Raw genomic sequence first — 22115 nt, 5'->3', positions numbered from 1 at the left:
ACAAGATGTGGAGCTATGCCGACTCCAGTGTCGTGGCTAATTGCGCCAGGTTTCTCGGTTGAGGATTGATGGAGCGAATAACCCGATCGAGGTACTCCCACAGATTCTGCACTGTGTTTAAATTCGATGCGTTCGGTAGCTAGGCGAGTACGGTAAACTCACCCTGATGCTCTTCGAACCATGTGCGTACACTACAAGTTGTGTGACACGTTGCATCGTCCTACAGGTACAGCCATCGTGCCAAGAAAAAGCAAACTGCATGTAGGGGTAGCCATGGTCCCCAAGGATAGATGCATACTTGTGTTGATAATTGTGTCTTCCAGAATGATGAGGTCACCCAGGGAATGCCACGAAAACATTCCCTAGACCATAACTTTCCGACGAGTTTTGGTGTTTTCTTTCAGGCGTGAAACTCCATCTCTCTGATGAAACATAAAACGCGATTCATCCGAAGAGACCACCGGTCGCCTCTCAGTGGAGTTTCAGTTGCGGTATTGGTATGCAAAGTCCACGATGAAGAGAAGTCAGTATGGGTGGATGACCCAGGCGTCTGCTGTGGAGGCCGATACGGGGCAACGCTGAACGCTCGTTGAGGAGAGCACTGCTGGTAGCCCTTTGGTTCACCTGGACGGTCAACTGCTTAACAGCCGCACGTCCATTCGGCCATATACATATTCGCAGCCGTCGTTCACCCCCGTCATCTTCCGTGGTGTACCACAGTTACCTAGGCGCCAGCTTTGGATCGCCTCGTTTTTTCCTGCACAGAATACTTTAACACGGCGGCAAGTAAACAGTTAAAAGCTTATCCGTTTCGGAAATGCTTCAACCTTTGGACCGAAAGCTAATGATCATACCCCTTTGGACATCGGATAAATAGCTCCGTTTCCGCACTACAACAATGACTGTACTGAGGGTATATAGACCACCCACTACTAGTACTGCTACCTGCCGTCTGACTGGTTGTTGCACGTTGGCGTCGAACATAAGCAATGGTCACATCAATGTGATTGGACCATGTAGTTGCATCACACGCCTTATCTGAAGCAGCTACATATAACAACTTCGGTTTATTGGGAAATCTAGACGGTCTTATTCAGTGAGTGAATGTTCACCTTTTCTTTTTTTTATTTTCCTCTTTTCCGATTCCGACACTTGGACCTCCAGCGCTTATGAAATTACCGACGACGATTCTGAAACTGAGCGCCTGGAACAGAAATGAATGTGAAACGTACCTAGCAAGCGCGGGTGTAGGCGGTGGCGGTGCGGAGGGAGGGAGGAGGGGGGGGGGCGTAATAGGACGATTAGAAACTGAAAACATTCTTCGGAATACAGTTTGAGAGATGGATATGGAAAACAAATTGTTGATGAAGAAAGAAATACTTACGCATTATACTTTCAGTACATATTGTTCAGTTTCTTGTCAGAATTAGATACTAGAAAGGGACCAGGGCTCTCTGTTTCACAATCCATGTATCGCCTTACCTGCTTCTTTTCTGTGATGGTGGGAGGAAGTGAGAGGACACATGTATAACGCAGGTTCATCACCGCTGCTCATTGTCTGCGAACGTCCGGCTTCCACAGCCCCAGAAATACCCGCGACCCGCGCGTTAAAAATGCCCACAGCGCTGGGCGGTGACGCCAAACTTATTTCACCAGAGCGAGCGTGCGCCCACAAAGAACGACGAGTGAGCAATAAGTCACCTGTGCACCGCGAACAACGGTGTGCTGCGATAACGCACCGCCGTATCTCTGGCTGCAGCCGAGATAACACCTGGCCTGCTCCCAGCAGCCCGCCCGGCAACACGCCTTATCACTCACCGCACAAGGCTGTCTCACGTTTCTGCCCACAGGCAAGGCGAACGGTCACGCCATTCTGAGGTGCAGCTCGCCGCGCTGTGGATTTACGCACAAAGCAAAAAGCCACGTTAACACAGATTACTAGCACACGGAGCATTTGGTCTGCGGCCGTGGCTAATACCATGCTATATTGAGGACACACCTAATATATTTTTGTATGAATAGATGTTGATAATGCCCAAAAGGGACGAATATTTTTCTCGTCTCCATTACTCTGTATCATTTTGCCCGCCGAGACGGCCGCTCGGAAAGTATTTCTTTAATTTTTTCCTGGAAACAATAGAACCATTACGGTCGCTTATTAATTATTATTATTTTATACACTGACCCAGTCACATGAACGTGACTACAGCTTGTATTCGATTTCAGCGTGCAATAACGACTCACAGACGGCAGCACTAGCAGTGGAGGGTACATAAAGTGCGTTGGGGGAGGGGGTAAGCGAAAAATTGTACAGTTGCTGTCGTAATGCGGAAACGGAACGATTTATCTGATGTCCAAATGAGCATGATCATTGGCTTTCGGGCGAAGGGTGGAAGCATTTACAAAACAGCAAAGTTCGCAGACTGCTCGTGTGCCACCGTGATTAAAGTATACCGGTGCGTGATAAAATGACGCTGTCCAAAACGGCGCCAAGACTGCTTGTGGTGCACCACGGGCCGTAGATGACAAGGGTGAACGACGGCTGTGGAGATGTGTATGGGCCGATAGACGTACAACTCTAGAGCAACTAACCGCGTAGATGTATCAAGGGGGCTACCAAGTGTCTCCTCAACGACTGTTTAGCGAACGTTGCTGTATATGGGCCTCTGCAGCAGGCGCCTGGTTTATGCACCCATGTTGACTGCGACGAACGTAACTGGACGTCAGCTGAGTAAGGACAGATAGTCTTTACAAAAGAAGCACGTTTTGTACTCCATCGGACAGATGACCGTTGGCGTATTTGGCGTGAAACTTCTGTTCTGAAAGCAAATACCCTGCAACATTCGTCGGAAGGGCCCAGGCCGGAGGAGGGAGCCTTATGGTCTGGGGAATGTTTTCGTGGCAGTCCCTGGGTGATCTCGTCATTCTACAAGGCTCAATGGATCAACGAAGGTATGCAATTTTGCTTGGGGACTACATCCACCCCTACATACAAGTCTATTTTCCTCGGCACGACGACATTTACCAGCACGAAAATGGAAAGTGCACAAAGCTCTCAGTGTACGTGCGTGGTTCGAAGAGCACCAAAATGAGTTTACCGTGCTACCCGGATTTAAACCCCTCGATAATCTGAGGGACAATCTCGATCGGGCTGTTCGCGCCTGGATCCTCAACAGAGAACCTAGCGCAGTTGGCCACGGCCATGGAGTTGGCGTGGCTCCACAGCCCTGTCAGTACCTTCGAGAACCTCAATAACTTCCTATACGTCTCGCAGCGGTCCGCACTGCAAAAGGTGTTTGTTCAGGCTTTTGACAGATGGCCACATTAAATGACTGGACAGTGTATATAAATTTCCAAATGCCACTACTTTATATCAGAAATGCATGACCACCTCTTGAACGTAACGAGCTATTAAACTGTTAATTTCGAGAATGCTGTCACTCGTTAGTGTTGTAATATTGATTGGCAACGAAATCCGCATTTCTGCGATATTTTCGCACAGTTTCTTTTGATGCGGAGCATATTTAGAGCATCCTAATATGACTAGGCTTACCTACGTCGTCTTCCAGATGTTCACTAGATGTGAAGAGTTTATCATTTCGATCCTAGAGAGATGCGCAGGGAAACATGGGTCTGCCAACCTCATACGATTAATTATTTTCCTGTCTTCTCGGAAGATGAAAATGTTGTTATACACTGAGTGTCCAAAACTCATAAGAATGCACTGGGTGGGACGCCGGCCGTCAGATGCTGAAGCACATTCGGTGCTCGTATTTCCGTACAAGCACTGAATGTATATGGGTCCCGATGTCCATTATTCAGCTTGGTGATGATGTGGCTCAGAGCAGACAGCCCACAAGCCTGCATGGATACACTAGCCACACGCGGCATGTAGCCGCAACGTTTGGGCATCAAACACGCAAATCTTCAGATGGAGGCAATCATTCCGGCGAATTATGACCAACTAAGTTTATATGCGAGCAGTAAAATATGCAAATCAATTCTGATTACATTTTTCAGAAGTTCTTGTCACGAAATACAACGCATTTTGTTGTTGTTGTTCAGTTTTACATAGATTTTTCACTCATTTTCTACGAGTGGTGTACTTCCAAGTTGCAGAGTCATCTGCTTTGTATGTGACAGGGATCGCCAAATACTGTAGCGGACTGTAAGTCGCAGTCGATTGCCGCTAACTGCAACAGCGGATAGACAGGCTACAGTGGTGCAATGCGCCACTGAGATGCTGGCCAACAGTAACGAGCAATAAGAAGTCACACCATCCACAATCACCTCAGCTGTGAGATGCCGATGCTAACGACCCACACGTGGAACTCAGCTTCACATACATGTCAGAGGATAGATATTTGCGTGGCCCGTCCCTGGGAGAACAAAGAATGGGAAAAGGTCGGTTTGGCTGAGCCGCGGGGCACGTTGCACGGCGTCTGAGAGCTCATGGATCGGGATGACTTTCCAATGCTTTCGGTATCACATGGAATCCAAACCAAGAGGCACTGCAGCTGTAATCGGGACGAAAAGTGTGTTGCATGATACTGTGTCCGGTGTAAATTTCAACTGCTAATATGATTGTACATTGCTTCCCAATTGGGGGAGTACCACGATGGAAAAAAAAAGATCGCTTTAACTATATGAAATATCTTTATTTATGATCCAATTAGTTTCGCGGCGTTGAAGCCACATCTTCGGGGATACAATTTCACAATTTATTTCAAACGATAACCAGTAGATGACCCAACATTCTTTGTCCACTTCTGGTAAAAATGTTCAACCGTCAAGAGGTTGTTGGTAGTCACAAGTGGACGAAGACTGTTGGGTCACCTACTGGTTACCGTTTGAAATAAATTATTTAATAAATGTGTATCTCTGAAGATGTAGCTCTGACGCTTTGAAACTAGTTGGATCATAAATGAAGATTTATCATACAGCTGAAGTGGTCTTTTTCATCATGATACAGTTCTACAGCTGTGAATGTCCATGGCATAAAAGATGGGGGAGGTTCTGATCGCTCTATCCGGTAACAGAACAGAAGTTATGCAGCCAGGTGTTAGGGAAATTCTCTGTTTTCCCCGTCACTGGTACATGCATCATCTATCGCCTTCATAACACTGACCACATTTATTTGTAGCGTTACCTCATTTGCACCATGGTTTATTTATCTTACTTCTTTGTTTAGTAAACTTCCATCTTTTGACAGAGGGAGGCTATGGTTTCAATGCAACCGAAGTACGCAGTATTCAGAATACGGCGTAGGTCCTTGAGGGAACAACGGAAAATGGTACTCAACGATGGATTTGGGCGAAAAAGTTTAGGATGTCAAAAATAAGGTTTCTCTCGCACACTGCATCTACATAACCGGGTAGATACAAACTTTATATGTATGAATGGTAACAGGAAGATTGTAATTTACCGTCTTGTCGACGACATTGTCATCAGTAGAGACGAAGCAAAAGCTCGGACCAGAAATGGGTAGGGAACCACCCGAAAATTGCCTGAAGCGATTTAGGATGGACACGGGAATTGGAACCACCATCCTCCAAAATACGTGGCCAATGTTTCACGAAGTCCAGTGCCGTCATACCAATGTTCACATTTAAAGATATCCTCGTTTAATGCTACTGTCACGGAGAAGCCTGTTCTGACGCCAGCACTGTCAAGTGTAATTGACGCCGTACGTCCTGTGTTCCTACACGGAGCTAACCTGAAACCCCGTGGCAGTCGTGTACCACCCACGAGCCCGGTTGGCATCCGCCTACCTTGCAGCGCGTGGGCGCATATCGCCGCTGGGGACACAACTTGCCGCTTCAGCGAGGGCGGCGCATGTCGCGACATGGGCTACAACTACGTCGCCGTCCTGAGGCCACACACGCTATTTGGGTACCCTCACCGAGACAGAAACGCCGACAGTTCAATCGAGCGCATCCAACGCTGAAGCATCTGAAGTGCAACTGGCCACCCACGCTTGCGGTAGCCGTGGGAACAACATGACGTCGCCTGGCGCTTGTACACACAGGCATTCGACTCACACAACTGGTCGTCTTATAAACGGGAGGAGCGGGGAGCGGGGGATGGAGACTGAAATGAAGCTAGTGATTTGGTGACTTCGTTAGTACCGGAAGGTTAATGCAAGTTAATGTTCGATCTTTGGGACGTCCTAGAATAATTTTCAGTCACATCTTTCACCTAAGGAGGAGAACACGGCTTTGATCTTTGGATTGCGCTCTGTGTGTACGAAAAATGACGGGTTGCCTCGTGGTTTAGATCCCACATTGAACTACGGCATAATTGTACCAGTGGAACAGACCGCCCGAATGCAAGAGAATAACTCCCCCTCCAACAAGACGATGGTGAGTTAGTGTTTAACGCAAAAGTTTTAGCAAGAAGTACAGGGCAAAGACTGAATCCCTGTTTCAGGAAGGTCAGTGACAGACTGAGCGAAGTGCCCATTCACCATTTTCTTAGACTGGTGAGCGGGCATTGCGTCCTTTTCCGGCTTCGCTTGATCTTTCAGTTCTGCTTCCCTTATCCGGTTCAGGAATAAGCATAAAATGGCTTTTAACCATTTAATCGGCAGCGACAAATATATTAGATTACAAGAAATGCTTTCTTTCTAGAAAAGATGGAAAATTACAGTTTATGTTGAGCCTTGTGTTGGGTCAAATCTTCTGTGTCTCAATTTTTATGTATTTACTTGTAGACAATATGTAAAAGCAACGACGGAGGCATATGTTAGGTTACAATCATAATCCCTTGCCATAAGATTTTTGGGTTGCTCTTGTTGTAATCTTTTAAATATATTCTGAAGCTAAAGCAGTCCAACATATTCTATTAAAAACTAAGGCAAAAATACCTGATCACAAGGAAATGGGGTATCGATACAAAAGGCTTTCACTAATACAGATTAAAAGCAAAATCCAGGATACCTATTTATTTGCCGATTTTATAAACGTGAAAACACCTCCAATAAGAACGATAATCAAACAGACTTTCCCATGAGCTCTAATGATTATCGCGGCACCAACAGGCCTGTGTAATCAAATAGTAGCTTCGCACTCTCGCTTCCAAAAATGAAATGTAAACAACGGGTGCTCTTAAAATGAAATTTAACCTAACGCTTAATGCTCGTACTTTCGGCTAACAGGTGCAACAAGGTATCAAAAAATGGTTCAAATAGCTCTGAGCACTATGGGACTTAACATCTGTGGTCATCAGTCCCCTAGAACTTAGAACTACTTAAACCTAACCAACCTAAGGACATCACACACATCCATGCCCGAGGCAGGATTCGAACCTGCGACCGTAGCGCAACAATGTATCAATTCTTATCTAGGGAGTCACCTAATTATGTGCATCGTCCCACAGGAACAATGGAGAACTTCCATATACGGCCAACAAGCCACGATGTACGTGCGATCAAGTAACTCATCCTATGATCGCTTGTGGTAGCGTTTGTCATAATGAACAGACATTACTAACGGCGTTGTAAGTTCAGCGTTTGCTGTCAAATGATGGAACATAAATGTGGAACTGTGATTTCTTTTTCTAATTTTTAACGTACACGCCCTTCTTTACGCAGCACTATTAGCGCACGCTTGTAGTCCAGACGTGGTTCTCCTCTTTCTTGTTGTTTAGACCACTGTTTGTTAAAAGATGGTTTTTCTGTAAACGCCATCTCGCTACTTCAGCCTCTAATCTGTTGTCACGGTTATGATGAAAGCTATGAAGTAGAATTATACCCTCGCTTAGTCGATTTCCTTGCCATTGTAACATCTGCACTGTCGAAGCCCTTCCAGACGATTCTTGACAGGCTATGGCTGACAAACTGACCACCGCATGCTACTCTGTTAAACGTGGGGCAGATTAATGGTGTCCTATGATGTTTACGTCTCTCCCTCATTACTTTACATGATTCTGTTAAAACAAAAGGGAGAACATGCATTTTATTGTATTTGGAGTGAAAAGTGTCATACGAAACGCCTTGGAAACGGACAGGACTTCTTTACGCAAAGCAGACGCGTATTGGGATGGCGAGGGTTTGCCTGTCTGCTATGTATTGGCCGTACGCTGGTAGGTGCAGTCTGCCGTGAAATGTCCCCTTTAAAGTTGCGGGCACGTCGCGTTCCAGGAACGCCCATGTGCCAACAGCATTGTGATACAGATTCTGAGAAGCGAACTTCACAGGCTTAGCAACGCTGCACATCTGGTTACTGAAAAATATAGCCTCAATGTAAAAACACACTGATGCTAGTGATTTATTTATATGCATTAGTTTGGAATTAAAGAAGTACTCCACGATGGGAACTGTGCACAGGACTAACAATAAAACAAGATTCTGCAGCAAGATATTTGATGCAGCGGCATTTTGTCACAAGTCGTTTAAACTTTGTGTTGAAATTACAAGCAGAAATCTTTTTTCTTATGAAGATTTTATAAAGTTTTAAACAGACTCTTTGTGCAGTAGAGACTGAAACAGAACAAAACTGGCTAGAAACATATCTAATAAACAGAGTGAAAGCGACTCGCATAATTTTCACATGAGGTAATATCATCAAGGCATCTACCAATGCTCATGCACTATTTAGTGATTTATTCAGTAAAATACATGACACAAAGAGATTCCAATCAAGCAAATGCGTTCCTACACCTTTTAAAGCCGGACCTGCACGCTTTACTTACGTTTCTGTTGTAAATTCACAAGTACCGTATGATACTGTTGGCTGGAGAGCCATATGCGATAGCTTCAGATGCATATTTGTAAGGTTTCCTTCTTTTGCGGGCGTTGGGACCTTTATTTCACGAAGTTTGACTGTCGGGTTATGGGTTTCAGTTTGGCGAGGTCATATTTTCAAAACAAGGAACTGCCTCTGTGATCGAAGTATCTAAGGCGATGGCGATCCACTTGGAGACAGCAAGTCCGATCCCCCAGGTGGTGGGTTGGTTCAAATGACTCTGAGCATTATGGGACTTAACATCTGAGGTCATTAGTCCCTTAGAACTTAAGAGCTACTTAAACCTAACTAACCTAAGTGCATCACACACATCCATGCCCGAGGCAGGATTCGAATCTGCGACCGTAGCGGTCGCGCGGTTCCAGACTGAAGCGCCTAGAACCGCTCGGCCACTCCGGCCGGCCCAGGTGGTGTGAAATAAGTTAAAAATAATTACTACTGTTGTTCTATAAGACTGAAAATGTCAAGTCTTATTCCTCTTGTTTCTAGCGACTGATCAGTAATCACGGGGACGATGCCCTTTCTTTTACATTCGTCAATTAACCCAAGTGAGGCAAGTAGTATATCTAATCATTAAATCGAATAAACTGTGTTCTATGTGTCATCGTATTTCAACTGTTTGATATTCGTGTCTCCTGAGCCGAAGAAGATTGGGAAAAACCTCCTCACTTGTTAAATGTTTGTGTAAAACCATCTGTTCCTCTCCCTCCACCCCAAAATGTTGTACTCGGTAATTCAGTGCGCTAATTCCACGTCCAGCATAGTCAGTAAGGCGCAAGGAACTAGTTTAACTCAAGCACAGAGCGAAACAACCTCTACTGTCCAATTGAACGCCAGATGCGCGCTTTCGAATGACTCAAGATGTAAGAAGTGGATCTCACCTCCAGGCAGCACCAGATAAGTGCTGTAAACTGTTCATCACAATTCCAGGTCCCGAAATCTGGAAGCAGTTAATTCCCCGGCAATGCCACGCACACAGTTTGTGCGTCACATTCTTGCAAGGTCGCCTGAAATCTACTGATGGCTGTGTCGCTGCTCTCCCTAGCGATTGTAAATCCAAAAGCCATTTCGACTATCTTTTGATATTCTCATACATTATTGACAAACGAGTCAGAATACAAATATCAAGTTTCTTTGTTTGATACACGGTTGGTTGCTGAATGTTTTTATTTTATTTTACAGTAGTGTGACTTTCATCTCTTGCAATGATTTTCGAATTTGGAATATTTCAAGCTAAGCAGTAGTACGTAAAAAAACGGTAAAGACGTCATAAACTCTAAGCTTTGTTTGAACACTAAAATGCTTTACAAGGTATGGTCCAGTAGGAAGCGGTACGCTTTCGACTTTGAACTGACTGATCCAGCCAGTTGTAACAATTGGTGCAACTCTGAAATTTTCACATTAACTAACATTGATGATGGGTAAGATGATCGCCTTGAAGGTGCCGCTATCCAGCGTTTAAGAATTCGTAAAAACTTAAAACACTTTTTGACTGAAAATTTCTTTAATTAATTTACCGCTTCCGATTGTTAACGATCATCATCAGATTGATATGTCTCCTTAAACTTAGTAAAAGACGCAAATAAAATTTTTAGCAATGTTTTGCATCGTCACAAGATGCAAAAACACGATAATACTGTGGGTAGCCGTTATCACACTAAGTTTAAGGATACAGATCAATCCGATGACGATTGTTAATGGACGAAATATGTAACTGAATTAAGTAAAGAAATTTGCGATCACACAATTTTAGCTTGTACAACCTAGTAACTAACATTGTCAGAGATGAATAAAGTGATAAGTGCAAATAAAAATCGTAGAACTAAACAGGGATCGAACATCAGACATTTGGATTTGTGGTCTGCCACTTAACCAATTAGCCACCGAGCCTCGCCAGTTAAAGTTAATAAGTAAATTTCTCAACTACTGGTTGAGTGACATCCTCTCGTCAGAGGAAGGCAAGGATATACCCAGCAGCAATAGGACCAAGGCTAGTAAAGCAGTGTGGCATTGAAACAGTTAATTCAGTTTTATTTTAATGCCATAACAGCGAGTAGACATGAAGTGGTGACAGATCGTAGAAAGATCACGCACCATATCAAAACTTCTGATGTTCGTAAACAGCTCATAGTCGTGTGTCGGTGCTGCTGCCCCTCGATCATTCGTATGTGGGAGGAACCTCAGAATCCGCATATGTACGTACGAGCTGCCCATACATATTCCAAAACCGATTTAGAAGTCAACACATAATAAAGAAGCATTTATATGTTGTTGATTAAGAACGTGGTCGGCTTTACAGACAAATGGTAAAAAGATACCGCGTTCTTTCACAATCCCATATACGGAACCTTTGTCCTGCATGCAGTCTCCATAAAGCATATTTGGGGGTGTTTCTCACAATTGGGTTTGCGCAGCTTGCACGTGTTTACCGACAATTTAGATGCACAGATGGCGATAAAAATTTATCTGAGATGTTTGATACGGACTGCCAAACGTATTAGGTATTGGATTAGCCCTCACAGTCGCCTGAGGCTAAACCTATTGAAAATGTATGGTATCAAAAAGAAGTTGCAATGGAAAAAAGGACTTCACTTTGAAACAGCTGTCAACGCATTTGAATGTGGAGGTCTCTCCCACGTGAATATACGGAAAACTTGGTTTCAAGCATGCTTCGGAGATGCCAACCAACTATATGGGAACTGACTCATGAAACATCACCGCCATGGATAAATAAGCTGCGATACTTTCTGGTGTTGAACGACTGTTGTATGCTTCATTTTTACTGGCCATCACTTTAATATCCGCGTGCTGACCACATTCGTCGAAAAATCACGCCGCTCTTCTTAGCGTCTTTCCAACTGTTCCACCTTCGTGACTTGAAATAAACAAAGTGTGTTTGTTATTTGAATTTAGCTAAAACTAATATCTTATGGCCTCGTTGGGGAACAATTCATCATACACAAAGACACAGGAAAATCACCGACGCAAGACGGTCACATCACTGATCGTGGTGGAACAAGCGTCCAATGAATTCCGTTGCTCAGCGAGAATTACACACACACACACACACACACACACACACACACACACACACACACACACACACACACACACGCAGGCACGCACGCACGCACGCACGCGCGCGCGCCCCCACACACAGGGTGCCTCTCTACCGAGTATGAGTGCACAAAATAGTAGCTGCAGCAAGAGGGAAAGATCAGGGTTTAAAATTCTGTCGAGGGCGAGATCATTCGATACACAGAGGTAATGAGGTATACAGATACGGTGATATAAAATCTGTAACGTCTGCTTGCAGCGAAAAATAAAGATCGGTGACGGTGTAAAAGTCTTACGTACAATCGTTGCGCCTGTCACTAGCTACATTCTACATGACTGTCGGATGCTTATGGCTCGAGAACATAAAATAACTGTTCATGCAGCGTTGTTCGACGAATGGTTAAGTTAAGATTGCAGAGCATGGCTTTAGGGAGAAGATATCAACTTTCCGGCAACAAGTTTAACATTCCCTATTTCTTTCAGTACTACATTCTGAGCCTCAGAAGCACGCTTGTAACATAAAGTCATCTACGCTGTACTCATGCGGTGCAACACACGAATGTCGGAGGAAGGCAGTGGCAAACCACATCCACTGGCAGATGAAGGCACCACAGGGCTCGGGGATTCTTATTCGCCAGGGCAAACCGGACGATTCTCACTTCATAGCAGCCGGCCGCGGTGGTCTCGCGGTTCTAGGCGCGCAGTCCGGAACCGTGCGACCGCTACGGTCGCAGGTTCGAATCCTGCCTCGGGCATGGATGTGTGTGATGTCCTTAGGTTAGTTAGGTTTAAGTAGTTCTAAGTTCTAGGGGACTTATGACCACAGCAGTTGAGTCCCATAGTGCTCAGAGCCATTTGAACCATTTTTTTTTCACTTCATAGCATCAAGTGCAGACGAATACTTGGTAACTGCCAGGAATTAAAAACTTGATACAAAAGACAGCCAAGAAGAACTGGTAAGCAGGACGTTGTATTGGAAAGAAAGGGAGCAAGGACGAGTAATACAATGCAGATGACGCAGACGCACTTTTGCCAAAGGCTATCACAAAAAAATTTAACCACAATGTTGTCGCTATTGAGTGGTACGGGAGTTAGGGCAAGCGGTTAAGTTCTCAACTACGAAAATTGTGGCAGTATCTCATGTTGTTGCAGTAAATTCCAACTGCAGAAAAGCCACTCTTGCGTGTCTTTGCACCAGTTAACGTATGCTGACTACACGGTGTATTAGACAAGGAACAAGCAGTTCCTCGGTAAGAAAGGAAGATTTGTTAATGCAGTTGCTCTGCAAGTAGCCAGCCAGAGACAATGAAAAATCTCGTATTGGAAAGAACTGGAAAAAAAATAGTCCTTGACCTATCAATAAAAACAGTCGTGGCATTCGACTTCAGGGAAACTACGGAAAAGTCAAATCTGGATGGCCTGGCGGGATTTAAACTACGCCCCCCCCCCTCCCACCCCGAATGCGAGTCCAGAGACTCAATCCTTTCGCACGGTATTCTAGAGCAGCGATAATTTGGGCGATGTCCAGTGAAAAACGTTTGCGTGCAGAGCATTCTAAGGAAGTCCGTCTAAAACTGCCACGCGTTACTTTGATGTTTTCTCCAGAACCTGCGCTGCTGTCACAGACGTAGATTGGGAACCTTTCAGTCGAGAAACTACGGACTATGTTAGCCTATTACTGTTGAGCACTCATCGCCGAATCCTCGGGCATTCGCCATCAGGCAAAGTGAATGTACCGTCAGTGACATGAGCTTTTAAATGTAGTTCTGAAAAGATGTAACGGCTAAAATCCAGAGCTGAACTTGCTTCGTGATGGTGATAGTTGTGTACAGTACCATAAAAAGCAAAAAAAAAAGAGTAGATGTTTCTATCAATAGTACAGGAAAGGAGTTAATTTGGATAGACGCGTTTACGTAACTTGTATTTTGAACGTTGCCTGATCATTATGCATCAGTACCATTATTAGCCCGTTAAGACCAGACAGGTGAGAAACTGGAGGCGACTGCCTAATACACAAGGCTAGCTGCGCCTTTTGGTCGATTTCTCGGCCGGGAGTCTACGATAACCCGAGAACCGAGTATAACCGGTTTTCGCCGTTACATAACGCTCATGTGCATTACGTTTATCCGATGGCCTCAGCGAGAGGCGACACAAAACCTTGCCCCGGACGCAACATTTCCTGCCTTTCCATTCGTTTATGAGAGACAACCTAACTTCACGTGCAGAATGACTCTGATTCTGCCCCCAGACAGAAACATCTCACAGCAAACACATCCTTTCGTTTATGTATTTACTCAAATGGGCTGCCAAAAAGCTTTTGACATGGACGATTTATTAAATCGAAAACGCAACTAGGTAAGTGGTTTATACCCAAATGAATGAAAATAGATCAGCAAATTCTCATAAAATACGACCGAAGTGGAAAGACGTTACAATTTCTAAAACTGTTATACGCATTCATATAATTTCTAAAACCTAGATACGAGTTAGAAACGCCATCATAATTTACATAACTCAAAAAGTAAACATGACGCCATTTCTTTTCTAATTTTTTTGAGATCTCTGGTAGTTATGATAACACGCAGCATCTTAAGACGTAAGAATTCTGATGGGAGTCTTTAAAAAGAACAAATATGACCAGCTTCTCAGCTATAATAATCACCTCCATTCGTTACATATAATTTCTTTCTTACGAAGTACACAGGCCACACTTCCCTTGGATTGTTTCACTGCCTTGCGCAATGTGTATGTGCAGAGAGATTAAATTGTGCATGTAATATTATTAGGTTAGTAAACATTCATTCTATCTGTGATTTGCAGATTTTGAAAATAAGCTTTTCGCTCAGTTTCAACAAGATCCCAAATAACTTCCCTCGAGCTACAAGAAACTGATTTCACTTTATCTCAAGCTGAGTACTCGGCGTTTCCAGTAGATGTACAGGGTGTACATAAAGTCCAGGAACACTTTCAATTATTCATTGCACAAGAACCAAACATTGTACAGATATCGTACATATGTCATTTTGAAGAGAAACCCTGAAAGTTTTTTTTTTTTTCGTGTATACTGCCTTAGCATAGTCAACGCTAGACGCAAACATGGCGAGTTCAGGTGCGGAGCGAGCTTTCTGTGTGTTTGAGTTCGACAAAAACAAGTGTCCTAGAGCTGTTCAACGGATGCTTAGAACCAAGAATGGTAAGATGCCACCAACAAGGAAGGTCATTTACCACTAGCACAACAAATTCGTTACGACGGGTTGCTTGTGCCCGGTAAAGAGAAGCGGACGTCCCAGTGTGAGTGAATGTGGAGCGCGTACGAGAGACATTCATAAGGAGTCCAAAGAAATCGGTGCGTCGTGCATTCCGTGAACTCGAAATGGCTTCAATGACAGTTTTTGTTTTGAGTTTTGTTCGCAGTTGCAACAATTGGATGAGGATGGGGATGTCATTGTTGATCGCTTAATTTTTAGCGACGAAGCCACTTTTCACACTAATTGGAAAGTGAACAGGCATAGTTGTCGAATATGGGGTACAAAGCATTCACACGAATGCATTGAATTTGAGCGTGATTCCCCAAACGTAAATGTTTTTTGTGCCTTGTCACGTCGGAAAGTGTACGGGCTTTTCTTCTTCGCCGAGAGCACTGTCACTGGTATTCCTACCTGGACATGTCGCAGCAATGACTGATGCCTCAAATGCAATCGGACTCTCCCGTCATCTTTCAGCAGGACGAGGCTCAAACCCATTTTCATCGTTAAGTTCGTGGGTACCTGAACACGGAGCTGCCGCATCGCTGGATCAGCCATGCTACAGAAGGGGACAACTGTTTCATGAAATGGCCTCCCCAACCACCAGATCTCACTCTGTGTGACTTTTTTCTGCGGGGCCACTTTAAAGATCTGCCACTACCACGTGATGTAGCAAAGCTCCGGGAGAGAATATGGGAAGCGACTGTCGTAGTCGACGATGCCATGCTGGGACGGGTATGGCAAGAATTCGATTACCGTATAGACGTCTGCTGGGTCACTCATAGTTCGCATATCGAATGTCTGTATATAAAAAAAAAAAAAAAACTCTCAGAGTTTCTCTTCAAAATGCAAAATGTATGACATCTGCACAGTGTTTAGTTCTTGCACCATAAATAATTGAAAGTGTTCCCGGACTTTATGTACACCATGTATTTATTCCAATCTTCTATGAGTCCACCTCCTGCCACTCTCTCTGTCAATTTGCTCCTCCCCATGTCTCCGTTCATCTCATCCCCTCACCTCTTCCTTTTCTTCTCCTCCCTTTTGTGTCCATCTCCCCCTCTTTGTCCATCTCCTCATCTTCCCTCTCTTTGTTCATCGCCTCCTCTCTCACTGTCCATTCTCTCCTCCCCCTATCTGTGTCGATCTCCTCCTCCTCTCTCACTGTCCATTTCCTCTTGCTCCATCTCTCCGCGATATCACGCTCACCGCAGCAGGGGGCTAGTGGTTCTTACCTCCACAATATTTCTTTCCAGATTGTAACTAATATTTGAACACAATTTGGCTGCAATCGTTCCAGGAGTTTAGGATGAGCTTTTTACCCGTAGCTTTGTTCGGGTACGCACATGCTAAATATATTTAACATATTCCACACGTATTTGTACGCATGTTTAACCTGCATCTCTAGCATTTTCATTTTCACGCAGCTCAATGATGCGCTGTACAATAATATAATTTTGCAGATGCATATGGTATATGTAGCTACAGTATGCGAAATGTCTTGTGAATAGACTCAGAAGTAAAGAAGTAGTAGACGTCATGCTTCATGTGGCGGTTTTACTACATGAGGAAATGTAGTAAGCGATGATCTTTTTCCCTTTCATCATTGTGGGAGTCATCAGCGAGAAGAAGTTTCGTTAAGGTTCGAAATTATGTGTGAAGTTTGTTGCAAGTCTCTAAGTGCGCTCATTCTCAAATACTGGTTGACTAAAGTATGAGTATTCGTGCGTCGTTGACTACATTACTATTACATCTCCACCCTCACATCTTTGATTGGCAGATGATTTCCAGGCAATAAGTGATATGTGTGCCAAGTATGGCTGAAATTGGTCTTGTGGTTTAGGAGGAGATATGGAGCGAACATACATACATAGAAAAGACAGGTAAAGAAACAAATGTTTAAGGAAAATTGGAGTCTGAAACTCCAGATGTAAAGCCAGTTGCGTAAATGGAAGATGGGCTAATTAAGTTGTTTCGGATTCCAAGAAATAAAACTATGATTAACTGAAACATGGACAGGTGGAAGTAAACAAACATGCTGGAGAAGCATGGATAGTCCTACCTATCATGGAAGGCAGTAATGCGTGGAAAAATATAGAGACCTTTACCAAGCAGAAGATATAATTTGGCTGATTAATGACTCTATGAGAAACCTTAGATATGGTAAATTCAGAATCGCAGCGAGTTTCTTTCAAACCCAAGCGAACCGCTTTTTCATTAAATGTAACTATAAAAGCTAAAGCTTTGTCTCAAGTTACGTTCCTCTGTAACTAGTCGAACAATGTACTAGTAAAGGCATTTATCCTTACAGACATCAATAAAAGTAGATTTCCAAAGGTTTGAAGGGAGTGTATTTTCTTGACACGAATGTCTACGGAACTTGTATGTACGGGCACGTTTTGTGCTTTGTGTTTTCCTGTACTTGACATCCTGTATACAATCGTTACGTTGTGGATAAATATCGGTTAACGATGATTCGGCTTGTTGTGCTACTTGTCACTTTCGAAGGGAAATCAACGATAAGTGGTGATAAAACTGCTCTTTTGAGTTGTATTAGTCGCAAAAACAACATAATTTATTGCATTATGCTGTGGAACAGCACTTCAAGAGCGTATGGAGCTCAGTATTTTTGCAGGTGCAATGAATTAATTACATGTCAAATTCCTTATCACCAGCTGTGAAAACAATGGAAACGTTTTCTTTTTCTAAAATCTGTAGACAGCGACCGTTTCTCATTAATTACTCAAACGTAGTGCTCCTCAAATCCCATCGTGATGGGCAGCCTTCATGGTTTGACAACGATTCAGTCTACCTCTCTTTCAGAATTTGCCGCTGAAAAATACTTCTGTGAAGCATGCGGGGCCTTCGCTCTAGCAGGATGCGATTGAACGACGAAACAGTATCGATACATAGGATATATTATCTCAGAACAAACAACTGTGTTACCTCAGTTTTAGAGGTTAGGCAGTTTGGTTTTGGGGTGTCATGTGGTTCGATGCTCATATGTGTGTTGCTTCATTTAAGAGCACGAAAACAGGTGCTCACTGTGGACAGCCAGTTAGTGCTTCATTCCACACGAGTCCCCTTCGGATTACCCACAAACACCCTATTACACCAGTGCTAATCTGTTCACATGAATAATTATGGGAATTACTACAAGATAACTTCATTATCTTTTTAGCAGAAAAGCCAAAGTTGTCCCTCTTAACAATATTCAGCTGATGTTTTTAACACTTCAATGCAAGGATATTTATAACTTCGCACAGGACACTCGGCTTATCTACATACGGTACTAGTAACATTAAAACCTACTACATAGCTGTATGGTTATCAGGCTTTAAAAAGGCCTGTTAGCGTTAACATAACTTTGTATACACAAACCCAAACATTCTGATGAATTACGGAAGCATCTAATAACAAATATGACACGTTTTCACAGTCAATACGGCTTTAATTTAATGTTGCTACTGCTTTGACTTCCGCCGTATAAAAAGACAGCAGTTAGTATACTAATTACGATACAAGCTGTGCAGGACGTAATTTCTAAGTGTGCTCATCCTCTGCGATACATGGTATCGTTTCTACATCTTAATCTAACTTTTCAACGCACATTTGTGTGTTGTCCTGAAAACCAAACCATCATTTAGTACTTGGAAATTAACCTGTACATCGAACGAATTGCTATGGGTTTTGTTAAATGACTCGCTACCTGCTAAATTATAGGCGAGATAAAACGAAGAACAAGAAAATAACATTTAAGTTACTGCACGTGAGCGATCACATTAGGCAAAAATTGCGTTTAGCGCCAAACGGTTAATTCCGCATTTGCACGCTAGATGGAACACCAATGCATTTAATATTCTCTAGCCGCGGAATACAATTTCATCCACAGAGCATCCAAAACGCATTACGTTAACAGCAATGTAATGTAGAAATCAACAACGGGCAAACAACATAATAAAAACAAAAGGCACAGCGCTACTTGTGACCTTGAACCAATAATAATAAGGCTCGTCATGTTCAGACAGAGTAAATCAGTTAACTTTCTAACGCTAGTAAATAGGTTACCTGAACAATTCTTCAAATACACTACGTTTCTGATAGAAAACAAATTTTTCTTAAATTACGGTCTTGATCGTAGCAACGCAGGATGGTTTGGGGTTGACTTCTTAGGCCATTGTTTATGCTGAATTTTATCCTCCATAACCAGACAGAAAAAAGGTTATTAATGTTTAAGAATGTATTTTAGAATGTCAGCAGGAACGGAAGTTACATGATTTTATTGAAGTACGATAGCTCACTAGCTCAAAAAACTTGGACCGCTTTCAGATCAACGCGCCTGCTGACCATGCAATCAGCTGAACGAGAACATTTCCTGTCAACAGTCCACTGACCTGGTTCTACATACGGATAAAGGAATTGTTACAACTAAAGATATGAGAAAACTAGGTTTCTTATTTACAACAAACCAACTTCAGAAACGAGGTTAACGCAAATATTGGATACAAAATACAGGATGATCACAATATATACGAGTATGTAAATGCAATGAAACAATACTGTAGAAGTTCCATGCACGAAAGTCAAGCTTTAACAGTAACAAATCGCAAAAGCTAATGCACTGGACTGACATAAATACTGCATGAACTGCAAATATAAATAATGTACTGCACGTAGTTGAATGAAATTCTGATAAAAGATATGTTTAAAATATCAGTGTTGCATTTACCTGCTGTTCGTGTTGTCTCCCCTCGACGTAAGTTACGAAATTATTCCCTTCTGGATACTTAAAAGCGTAGTTCTGCTCTCCTGTGTGTGTGAAACTCCTCTTTCATTAAGAGTTCTTACAAGCTTTGCGAGTAACGATCGCTTCCCCAGTAAAGATGGCCGCCAGTTGCCCGCACAGCACAAAAATCAACGCTCACCCAGCGACGCTCTTCGAGACTGATTCAAAATTTGTTCAGACCACAGGTGCCAACAATGCTTTCTCAACAGAAATAGAAAACAAAGAGGATAAAGAGCGTTTATTTGTTTGGGGATCAAGCAGTTGTCTGATACTTCCAACCACGTCGAGCTCTGAAGACAGACTGACGGCAGGCGGCTTGGTGCTGCGACCTTCAATGCGCATGCGCCGCTCCCCACCACTAACCGGAGCTCAGCTGGTAGTCACGTGGTATGTCGGCGAATCACAGTCTTCTGTCACAACATAACAATAACAGTTTCTTTGCGTAGGCGCGTTCGCATTACGTGGAAACTCTTAGGTCGCCTAGGCGAATCAACTCTTTTAAAGTTCTGCGAAATTATTTGATGTTAAAAACTCATAAACACTTGAAACAAGGTTTAAGAATTGCGTACATTTAAGTCCGACATCTGCAATAGTGCTAAGCTTTTAAAAATTGGTCCCGTTTGCTCAGTACACGATATATTGATGTATGGGTCGTTACAAATAGAACAGATTTTTTGTGAATTTTTCAAATTCAGGTCAACAAAACATATAAAACAGTTACGCGGTTTACTATGCGTAACACATACAGTATAGCAGTCGAATCTGCGTTCGCGTAAAAGGAGTAAAGACTGGTGCTGATCCCCTCATCAACACGTCGTCTTAGAAACAGCTGCTTCAAACAAATAAGTACGTGTTCGTCTTCTAAAGGAAACGTTAACGACGATTCAAACCCGGCAGTCCAGATTTAGGTTTTCCATGATTTCCCTACATAGCTCCAGGCGAATGCTGGAATGGTTCCTTTGAAAGGGCACAACACATTTCCTTCCCCATCCTTACAGCCCTCCGGGCTTGTGCTCCGTATCTAATGACCCCCAATATTGACGAGACGTTAAACCCAATCTTCCTTCCTTCCTTTGCCGGCCGGAGTGGCCGAGCGGTTCTAGGCGCTACAGTCTGGAACGGCGCGACCGCTACGGTCGCAGGTTCGAATCTTGCCTCAGGCATGGATGTGTGTGATGTCCTTAGGTTAGTTAGGTTTAAGTAGTTCTGAGTTCTAGGGGACTGATGACCTCAGATGTTAAGTCCCATAGCGCCCAGAGACATTTGAACCTTCCTTCCTTTCCTTTGACATCTTAAGATGTAATTTCCATGATGCAGGGGGTGACGCAGTGGTTAGCATATAGTTCACTCGAGTCGCATACGGGGGGACGACGGTTCAAATCCGCGTCCAGCCATCCAGAGATACGTTTACCATACACTACTGGCCATTAAAATTGTAACACCAAGAAGAAATGCAGATGATAAACGGGTATTCATTGGACAAATATATTATACTAGAACTGACATGTGATTACATTTTCACGCAATTTGGATGTATAGATCCTGTGAAATCAGTACTCAGGACAACCACCTCGGCCGTAATAACTGCCTTGATACGCCTGGGCATTGAGTCAGATCTTGGATGGCATGTACAGGTACAGCTGCCCATGCAGCTTCAACACGATACCACAGTTCATCAAGAGTAGTGAGTGGCGTATAGTGACGAGCCAGTTGCTCGGCCACCATTGACCATACATTTTCAGTTGGTGAGAGATCTGGAGAATGTGCTGGCCAGGGAAGCAGTCGAACATTTTCTGTATCCAGAAAAGCCCGTACAGGACCTGCAACATGCGGTCGTGCATTATCCTGCTGAAATGTAGGGTTTCGCCGGGATCGAATGGAGGGTAGAGCCACGGGTCGTAACACATCTGAAATGTAGCTTCCACTGTTCAAAATGCCGTCAGTGCGAACAAGAGGTGACCGAGACGTGTAACCAATGGCATCCCATACCATTACGCCGGGTGATACGCCAGTATGACGATGACGAATACACGTTTCCAATGTGCGTTCACCGCGATGACGCCAAACACGGTCGCGACCATCATGATGCTGCAAACAGAACCTGCATTCATCCGAAGAAATTACGTTTTGCCATTCGTGCACCCAGGTTCGTCGATGAGTACACCATCGCAGGCGCTCCTATTTGTGATGCAGAGTCAAGGGTAACCGCAGCGATGGTCTCCGAACTGATAGTCCATGCTGCTGCAAACGTCGTCGAACTGTTCGTGCAGATGGTTGTTGTCT

General features: G+C 43.7%; 1 protein-coding gene across 1 annotated transcript in view; it reads right to left on the bottom strand.

Annotated features, from left to right (window-relative positions):
- Positions 1–20122, bottom strand: part of LOC126252956 (inositol hexakisphosphate kinase 2-like) — a 113664-nt gene extending 93542 nt beyond the window's left edge. Inside the window, exon 1 of the mRNA XM_049953970.1 lies at positions 19776–20122. The gene's annotated coding sequence lies outside the window, so the exon portion shown is untranslated. The remainder of the gene's footprint in view (positions 1–19775) is intronic.
- Positions 20123–22115: the final 1993 nt, after the last annotated feature.

This window comes from Schistocerca nitens, chromosome 4 (genome assembly GCF_023898315.1).
Source record: "Schistocerca nitens isolate TAMUIC-IGC-003100 chromosome 4, iqSchNite1.1, whole genome shotgun sequence".
NCBI classification, from domain to species: Eukaryota; Metazoa; Arthropoda; class Insecta; order Orthoptera; family Acrididae; genus Schistocerca; species Schistocerca nitens.
This window is presented reverse-complemented; position numbering and strand designations above follow the sequence as displayed.